The sequence below is a fragment of the Camellia sinensis genome, chromosome 3, assembly GCF_055761805.1.
Source record: "Camellia sinensis isolate YWXY chromosome 3, ASM5576180v1, whole genome shotgun sequence".
NCBI classification, from domain to species: Eukaryota; Viridiplantae; Streptophyta; class Magnoliopsida; order Ericales; family Theaceae; genus Camellia; species Camellia sinensis.
In genome coordinates this window covers 56,583,214-56,593,012 of record NC_138963.1, presented here as the reverse complement: position 1 = coordinate 56,593,012, position 9,799 = coordinate 56,583,214, and the positions used below count along the sequence as shown (strand labels likewise).

General features: G+C 31.4%; 1 long non-coding RNA gene across 1 annotated transcript; it reads left to right on the top strand.

Annotated features, from left to right (window-relative positions):
• Positions 1-276: 276 nt before the first annotated feature.
• Positions 277-2,451, top strand: LOC114290381 (uncharacterized). The gene is made up of 2 exons (XR_003638986.2): positions 277-1,809; positions 2,104-2,451. It is a non-coding gene; the product is annotated as an uncharacterized LOC114290381 (long non-coding RNA).
• The last annotated feature ends 7,348 nt before the right edge of the window (positions 2,452-9,799 follow it).

Here is a 9,799-nt window from a genome sequence, read left to right as displayed (position 1 = left end):
GAAACTTATGAAATGAACCGACTAGATCATCAAAGTAAGGCTGTGCTGAGCCCGACTAAACTGTCTAGTCTACAAGCCCTATTCAATTAAAAATAGTGGTGTTAAATTAACTTAATTACTAATTAAAAATAACGGTGTTAAATTAATTTAATTAATTGAACTCAACTTATATTCAATTTATATTTAATTTGTTAAAAACTAATTCAAGATGGACAAGTCAGGCTTGGATATATTTTGAATCTGGTAAAGTTTTAACTAAACTTAAACAATTCAATACTCAACTCGATATTACTCATCAGCTGGTTTACAGCACAATTTGAAAGACATAAGCTAAAAAGAGTCATCCAAATAGGTGCAATATATATATATATATATATATATTTAGATGGGTTAAAAACTCAAAGTTTAATTAAAAAATTTCATCCAAACCGAAACTAGAAAATGGCCCAAAGGGGATTTGCTTGATAGAGAGACTTACAGATGAAACTCAAAATCCTTAATAAGGCCGGTGTGATAGCTGGGAAGGGAGCTCCCAAGTAATTTATATAAATTTTCAATTGTGTGATTTTCATTGTGAAATTACTCATAATCTTTCTTCCAAAGTAGTGGGATTGATCCACAATTGTGTGTGTTTTGTTATTCTTGTTCTCTAATCAAAATAAAAGCACAATCACATAGATTTTTGAAGAAAACGTGTAAGGTTGATTTTGTGTGATCACATTCTGTAGTCTAAACCTTTTCTTCGAATGTTACAATATTGATCAATATTGTGTGTTCTGTTACTTCCTTGCAAGCCACCAAAATAGTTTAAATTTTCAAAGTAAAATTGTAGCTATTCAGCCAAGCTTGTTACACAAGTTCTGCAAAAATCTTAAGAGGTGTAGAGTGTTTCATTGCGTTTGTGCAAATTAATCTGCGTTTTGTCAACGAAACAGAAGAGGTATGACAATTCTTCAATTTCTGTTTTCCAGTGTTTGCTTCATTGAACATTTTTTTTTTTTTAGATATCTGTTTATGAGGTTGGTTAATGCCTATATTGACTTTAATTTCTTCTTGTTGAATTTAACTGTTCATGAGTTTGTGTTTGGGGATGAACTTCTTCTTTTTTGACATTAGTTATAATCCCTGCCCACCAAATGTTTGATTCTATGTTCCAGTGAGAAATTTATCACTGTTCATGGGTTTGTGTTTTGGGATGAAGTTCTTCTTTTTTGACATTTTTTATAATTCCTGCTCACCAGGTGTTTGATTCTATGTTCAAGTAAGAAATTTATTGGAAACAACCAATCATTGGATAGTATTTCCTGTTGAAAATCGCAAGAACCAGACTTCATCATAGTGTTCTTGTAATAGCTGTCATAAGAAGTAACAGAAAATAAACAATGAACTCCAAGGGATAGATGAAGCCATATTTCAAATCAATAAACTATGTAATCAGGACAAAACAAAACAATTTGTCCAAGACCTCTGTGCGGTGCTTCTCCAGCGAGCCTGAAGAGGTGCTATTTGTTTACTGGCTTATTTGCCTCTGAAAGAGTTCCCCATGTGCTGCAAGACAAAAACATTGAATCAGTGTAGAAAATGATCTATATATATACTCTTTGCTGTTTGGATTTCACCATGTCTAGGAAACCAGACAATCTGGTATGTGAGTTTGCCCTTGGATTTGTTCAATTTCTTACAGTTTGTTTGAGTGTTGTATCTTCCTTTATTCTGCAGTTTGCATTTGGGTTGAACTCTGTATGCTTTTTTTCTTTCACAGATCAGCTTTTTTTCTTTCACAGATCAGCTGCGAATCCAAACAATCTGGTATGTAATTTTTTTGTTTGCAGTTTCTATGTCTTCTATGGAGATGTCAATACTTGATTTCTATGCTTATGCATCACATTGACTTTTGTTAGTGCGTAGACAAATTATGCATACCACCTGCTTGAAAATATAGCTGACTAAGCCCAACCAAGTTTGGCAAAGCAAAAAATTAATGGGTTTCCATAATTCAATATTTGATTATTTTGATGGAGAAAGTACCAAAATTTGTGATTCCTTATTAAATTTCAATGTATTCAGAAATTATAGACAAAATCACTTGTTTTATTCGTGTAGGAAAACACCAAACTGGTTTTTACATTACCATGTGACAAAAGTGATACCTGCGAAAGGCTGAAAATGTAAGAACCTTCCGTACTAAAGTCGGAATTTTGTTGCTCTCTCATGTTCCGAAGTAAGTTATAATATCATAAGTTCAGTTGGGTTCTAACAACTTTTGTGAATCTTTCCAGTTCTCCTATTCCCTCTTTAGATGAGATGAGTCCATTGTGTCTTTTGAAAGCATTTGAATATTTGTAAAATTGTTCTTAACTTTGTTTAAGATTATGACATATCAGAAATTTCAAAAACTTGATGTCATTCTAAATATTACACCTTTGAGTCTCTATGTCTCTCTTAAAGTAATTCTATTTGTGTCTGACTTTTAAATATTATGTGGAACATGAGAAAACTTATGTTTGGTTTTAGCTTTTTGGCTAAAAAAAACACAAAAGATAAAATTAGCTACATAAATCAATAAGACAATATGTCACATCCAAACTATAATCATTACACTTTTTCTCTCACAAAAGTCAAAAAATCCAAAAACAAAAACCAAATGAGGTTAAAAAAGTTAGGTTAAAATAGTAAAAAAGTCAGACTATTTTAGCTCTTTCCAAACGAAGGCTTAGTCTACCACTAACAAACAAATAATTAAACACAAAAAATGAAAAAGCATAGAGGAATTTGAATCTCATATGAACATTTATTTATTTTCCCAAAGAGAAGAAAAAAACTAAACCCCCATCCAACCTGTCGATGCCATACTTGATAGGAAAATTATTTTGAGATTTAGCTCTATCAAGTATAATGAGTAGAATGCTCACAAAATTAAGATCCTATCAATCAGTTATTCGACTTGATGGTGTATGCTTACAAAATTAAGGTAAACTCATAAATGTAATGAAGAAATAATATTTTTAATTTCTGATGCATTCTTGAGTTAGTCCTAAAAATTCTTGCAACTACTATTTCATATTCTTCAAAATACAATTTCTAATAATATTTCAATCTCAATTAATTTATGGGTCACAAAAGAATAAAGAACGGCATAAAGATGAAGGTGAATATGGTCTCACTGATGCAAGCTTTGTCTTGCCCGACTCACACTAATCCGGATATAAGAAAAGGTGACCTATTATAGACACTTCAGTTTATAGGTAAAGAAAGAAAAATAACAACAAAACAAAATATACAAACTGGAAGAAGAAATAACCCAATATCCTGAAGAACAGGTCAGAGCCAATGAAAATAATGAACTTCTCAAGCACCAAGCCCATGCATGTACTGAACAAAACAAGAGAAATTTATTTCACATCTTAACCATCTCAAACAATATACGACAAGAAAACCAAGAACAAAGCACAAAAGAGAGAAAATAATAACAATTTAAAAAATAACAATATTCTTTTAGGAAAAAATATTACTAATTGTTAAGTTTTAACGGTAGTTTAAAAAAATTATTACAAAAAATATCACTAATTTTCAACTTTTAATGACAATTTAAAATTTTCATCATAGAAAAATGTCACTAATTGTAAATCTTAACAACAATTTATAAAAGTCATGACAAAAGAAGTCACTAATTATCAATTTTTAACGACATATGTAAAAAATCATCATAAAAATTATTTTTAACGAAGATTTTATCAGGATTTATTTTCAATAAGATTTGATATGAATTAAGTTCAACTATTAAGATGTATTGATAATTTATCATAAAAATTAAAAAAAAATGAATGAAATTCTAGCTAATTGATTAATATATCTATAACAATTTTCACGTGATACAAAAATGCAGTGCATTGTTTTTCACGTGTTATAAAAATGCAGTGGATTGTCATTCTATGATGTGGCCAATAAATAAATTGCTGAAAGTTGTAATTGTAAGTAAGAAGTTCTCCAAAAACGGTTTTTTTTTTTTTTTTTTTTTTCAAATAGAATTTAGAGAAAATTGGTGATAAATCTAATTTAGAGGGAGTTTAAGACATTAAGTCTAGTATATTTTGTTATTGGTGAAAGGTCTACCATTTGTGAAATAGTTTGGTGAGAGGTTACTTTATTTGTTTTGAAGGATATTTTGTTTCTAGTTTTATCCCTTATCTATCTGTTGACTTTGGTTGACTATCTGTTCAAATTTTTTTCTTATCTGTTCAAACTTTTTTTCCTATTTGTTCAAAATTTTCTTTTATTTGTAAAATTTGTCCAAATTTTATTATGTGTTCAATTTTAACAAATTTTACCTGTTATAACTCAAATTTATTTATATGTTTAAACTCTATCTGGTTATATGCTTTTTTTCAATATGATACTATCTATCATTATATCATCATCAACAAACAACAATAACAATAATAATAACATCACAGATCTGAAATGTATCCAACAATCAACAACAATTAAACCAAAAAAAAAAAAAAAGATACATACATTCATACATAGAGAAATGAGAAATTGAACAGATCTGAGGCTTCCTTATATGTTAAACCCTATTATCTGTTCAAAATTTGAACAGATCTGCTCAAAATAAATCTGTCTTATCTGTCAAATTGTTTTTAATTTGTTACAATTTTTGTCTTCATCATCATCATCATCAACAATAAAAACAACAACAAATAGGAGGGAAAAAATCTAAAAAAAATCTGTAGAATCAACTAAAAAACAAACAAACAAACAAAAATCCTAACCCTATCCCCTCAACAGATTTGAGCTCAAATCTTAAATAAATAAATAATAGATCTGAGGCGGAGGAGGGAGATCGACGGATGAGAGAAATCACGACTACCACACTAGTTACGAGGTTTGAGCTCAAATCGAAGGATTGGTTTTGATCTTTCGATCTTGATTTAGGTTTTGGATCTTTGTGAAGCTTAAACATATCTATACATGTGACTTTGGCTTCGGGGTCTATCGTCAAAGTCTGGCGCTGTTCAATCATCGATGAGAAGAGAGATAGCGGAGAAAGATGAAGAGGGAGGATGACGAGAGAGAGAGAGAGAGAGAGAGGAAATTTAAGAGAGAAAAAGAGCGACGACGACGGTGATGGTCGCGGCAGTTCACAGTGGCGGAAGAAAAGGGAACGGCGACGACGTCGCAGATGAAAGAACGAGAGAGTGAGAGAGGGTCTGCAGTAAAGGAGAGAGAGACAACAATTTGTAGCGAAGGAAGACAGAGAAGAAAGAATGCGAGAGTGTGTATGTTTGTTAGGGTTTTGGGACATATAATATGATATATATATATATATATATAATGAAGGGTATTTTAGTCATTTTAATTGAACTTGTCCTTTTGGACAAAGTGTTTGAGCACTTGGACCTCTCGCCTTACAAAATTACAATTTGGATTTATGAACAATTTACAATGTGATATTGTAAATTGTTTAGCCTTTCATTTTTTCTCATAAACCCAAAAGTCCTATTAAAGTGAAAATCATACAAAATGGTAGTCACTTACACACTTGGATTTAATTTTTGAAGAAAAGTGAATTTCTCCAAATGTGAAATTACATATTTGAACAATCTGCATTATAGAGGTTTTGGATTTTTTCTCATTCTGAAACAAATCCCACAGTACGAATAAGAACGTAACACTCCAATAACGTAACATTTCAATATAATACACTAAAAAAAAATTTAGTATACTTTTTTCAAATGTAACAACATAACACAAAAATATTTCTTAATGTACTTTTTTCAAACGTAACACTCCAATGTAATACATAAAAAAATTCATTAATGTATTTTTTCTAAACGTAACACTCCAATCAATGTAATCTTAAACGTAATACATTCTAATGTATTACGTAGCATATACAAAAATACTAAAATTTGAAAAAATACACTCTAATATAATACATTCTAATGTAACATATACAAAAATACTAAAAAACTTATTAATATATTTTTTTCAAACATAACACTCACAATTTGAAAAAACTCGTTATTGTATTTTTTTTTTTTGTTAGTGTGCGCGAGTACGAAGTCAACTACAACAAGCATTTATATAGACACGAGAGCAGTGACTGAAACCAAAATATAACAATCCATTTTTTACAAAAAAAAAAAAAAAAAAAAAAAATCCGTACTTGTTACAGGTTTTTCATTATGGTCCACAAAATTAAATGAACAGCAATGAGTGCTTTCCTTACAAAGGATCGTTGTTTTAGGCCAAGTTTGACTATCCTAAATAAGTACATATTTTTTATTTTTTTATCTTTTTTTTATTATATCATCTCTCTACTTTTCTGCACATCTTTTCGTAAAAAGACAAAAAATACACTTATTTAGGTCATCCCAAAGAACCCCTTACTATATTTGAAACACTACTTATTTCTATAGCAGTAAAATTTCAATGAGTACATGTTAAATTAATGAATATACAGCTACAAATTTTTTTTAAAAATAAGTGAATCAGACATTATAAAGTCTAAGACATAAAGGTACCATATAAAGAACACATAATTTATCACAACAATGGTCTAATAATGTAAGCGCAAGCAATCTATTTTTCTGTTCTTTTTTCTTTTCTTTTTTTAAATACCTTTCTGTGATCTAAAAGCTTTTGAAAACAAAACAAAAACAATGAAAAAGAACATAACCTGAAAATGTCCTTCGGACTTATACCTTTTTAAGTCTTGGCATGGCTACAACAAAAGGATATTAGCCCATACAAATTTAGCCCTAGGTTACACAAAAACAAAACAAAACAAGAAGGCCTTGCTTATCAAAGATTTCTCCAATGCTATTGCCTTGGTGGAGGCATACCATCATTACATGAAAGTGTTTTTTCCAAATAGGGTGAGCCATAACCCAGTAAGAATAATCTAACACAATATATGAGATTTAACAAAGATATAAATGCAATGTGCATATACAATGCCAGGGATAAAACATTTACATTCTTATATATATTCACAAAAACATCAAATCCATATTCCATTTCATTTTCCTTCAATTCATTTCAATACATAAGCTAATTTCATTATTTCTCAATAACCCAAATGAGACTACAACTCAAAGGTTCATCAATTTCACAATTAACACACAAATACTTCCAACTGCTATTTTATGAATATTTCGTCTGCGGGATTTTCACCCATGTATAAATTTCGAGACTTTCACTCAGGACACTCCGGCCAACTTAATTATAATGGAGTTCATCTCCTTTCTCCTCCCAAGCAAAGGAGTTTATCCCCGTTCTCCTCCCAAACAATCATATATATGCAATGTATTTAGACACATAATCACATATATGGAGTGCATCCCATTTCTCATCCCAAATAATCATACATATACAATGTATTCACAACAAGATCATATTCGATGATAATCAACCATGGACTAGTTTCAATTTACCTAATCTACATGCAATTTCTACAACAATCAAAACTATCCTCCATTGATAGCCCAACACAGATATTTCTAAACAGATATGTAATCTCAAAACAGATAATTTAATCAAAATTTTCAAGAATGTGAAGCATTTCATATTCAATTCCACCATCAATTCCAATACTCACTCAATTTCATGTTTACAACACCAATTTCACTTATTTATACAAAATAAGTATAATAGTCCTTTTAGGGCAAAATCCCCATTTTCAAAATATCAACCCAACTATCAAAATTACCCATTTTGACATAACAAGACTTCATTTTCAAACTCCATGTTCATTTATTTCATTTCTACCAAACACCCCTCTTTTACATTTCACCCAAACCCTAGGTTTGCTCAAATAACTCTCAAACACCACCATTGTTACACAATAAAAAATAATTAAGTTAAAACCCATAACAAAGTGTAAAAAATCCCTACCTCAAGCTAGAAGGCCAAGCAAGGCAAAGGTGAAACCCCAACAACGTCGAAACCAACTTCCAATCGGATGAGAATGAAGATCTTAAGAAGCTCCACCTTTTTATCAAAGGAAGTAGAGTGGAGAGATCACTAGATCTAGGTGAAAAAGTAGAGAGAAGGTAAGTTTTAGAGAGAGAGAGAGTCTCAATCTAGGTTTTTGGAATGTTTTAGAGAGAGAAAGGAGCAAAAAAGTGATATAAAACATCACTTTCGCGATCTGATATACGCACAGTTTGCTTGAGTGGAGGGTTTGACGCTCGAGCGTCAGATACATAAAATTGATTTGCTTGAGCGCAAGAAAGGTTTGCTTAAGCGCAGAATACACACCTTTAATACTTTTGCAGACAACGCTCGAGCGCCCACCCGCTTGAGCATAAGAAATGCCGCTCAAGCGTAAAAAACACTCCTCCAGTACTTTTGCAAATGTGCAAAGTACTAAGAGTTTGCAAATCCTGCTCAATCGCAAGAAGGCCTGTTCGAGCGCAAAAAGGCCCGCTCGAACGGAAGACCAAAAATCTGGGCAACCAACCTGTTCCGACGCAACCATAACAATCCAAAGGCCAATTTCAAGAGGTACAAGTGAGGAAAGAGGTAAACAACAATATGAAAGCATTAAACCCAAGTCCGGAATACCACAAGAGTCAAGTCAAAACCGGGATCGCTGTATGCATACATAGATTTATGTATACATGCACACATAGATCTGTGTGTATACACAACTATTGTCTCTCTTCCTCCCTCCAACCATCGTCACCGATGATGGCATCGCCGGTGTTCTCTGTTCCCCATCTCTCTCTCTCTCTTTCTCTCTTTTCCTTCTTCTATTTTGAGATAGGGCATTGATTTAGACACCCTTAAAATACCTACCCCCACAACCCCCTCACACACATGGAGGTTGGGGATTGGGTGAAAAGAAAAAAAAAAAAAGAAAAAAAAAGAAAAGTTGACCAATCAAAACTAAAGGGGGTCAAGGGGGTGATTCCCAAAGGGGGTCTCAACTATTATTCTTCGAGATAAAAGAGGAGAAAAGAAAAAAACTGTCCAAAATGACGTCATTTTGGACATTTGAGCCATTCGGGTCAAATATTTTTCGAGCTACGAAATATTTCTGATATATATATATATGTATATATATTTAAATAAAGACTCACAAAAAACACTTTCGAATTACACTGTCAGATTTACAAAAAGAACACATCTGAAGATGGCACCAATCGATGGGTTTGCCTTGTACTCGTTGTTATCAAATCTGAAATAGAGACAGAGAATTTGGGTCATGTTGTCTCAGGCACTGCTGGTGTACCTCTTCATCATCAAAGATTTGCGTCTCAACTCGTTGTCTTCGTCTCATGTCTCATTGTTACCAGATCTGGAAGAGAGAGAGAGAGAGAGAAAGAGAGAGAGAGCAAAAAAATATCTATAACTATATTATTATATATGTGAGCACATAATTTGGTGTTTTATAGTATAGTGGCTTTTCCTTTTGTTATGTGACAAATTTTTTTATCCTAAAATAAAAAGAATAGTGTAGTGACTTTTTTTTTTTTTTTTTTTTTTTTTTTTTTTTTTTTTTTTTTTTCTTCTGTCACATGGTAAATTTTTCTATCCTAAAATAAAAAAATATTATGCAAAGTATGAATAAGATTTAAACCCAAGACCTTGGGTTTTATTAAAAACACTTTTACTATTTAAACAACATAGATTTTATGATATTAATTTCTTTATTATTTCTTTATATGCTTATTTATGTGAATTGCACACGTATTACGAGTGCCACCCACTAGTATATATATTTATATATATAAAAACACGCCCTTAACGTTCCGTTAGGTAAAAGAATTTGAAAAAGTATTAAAAGAAA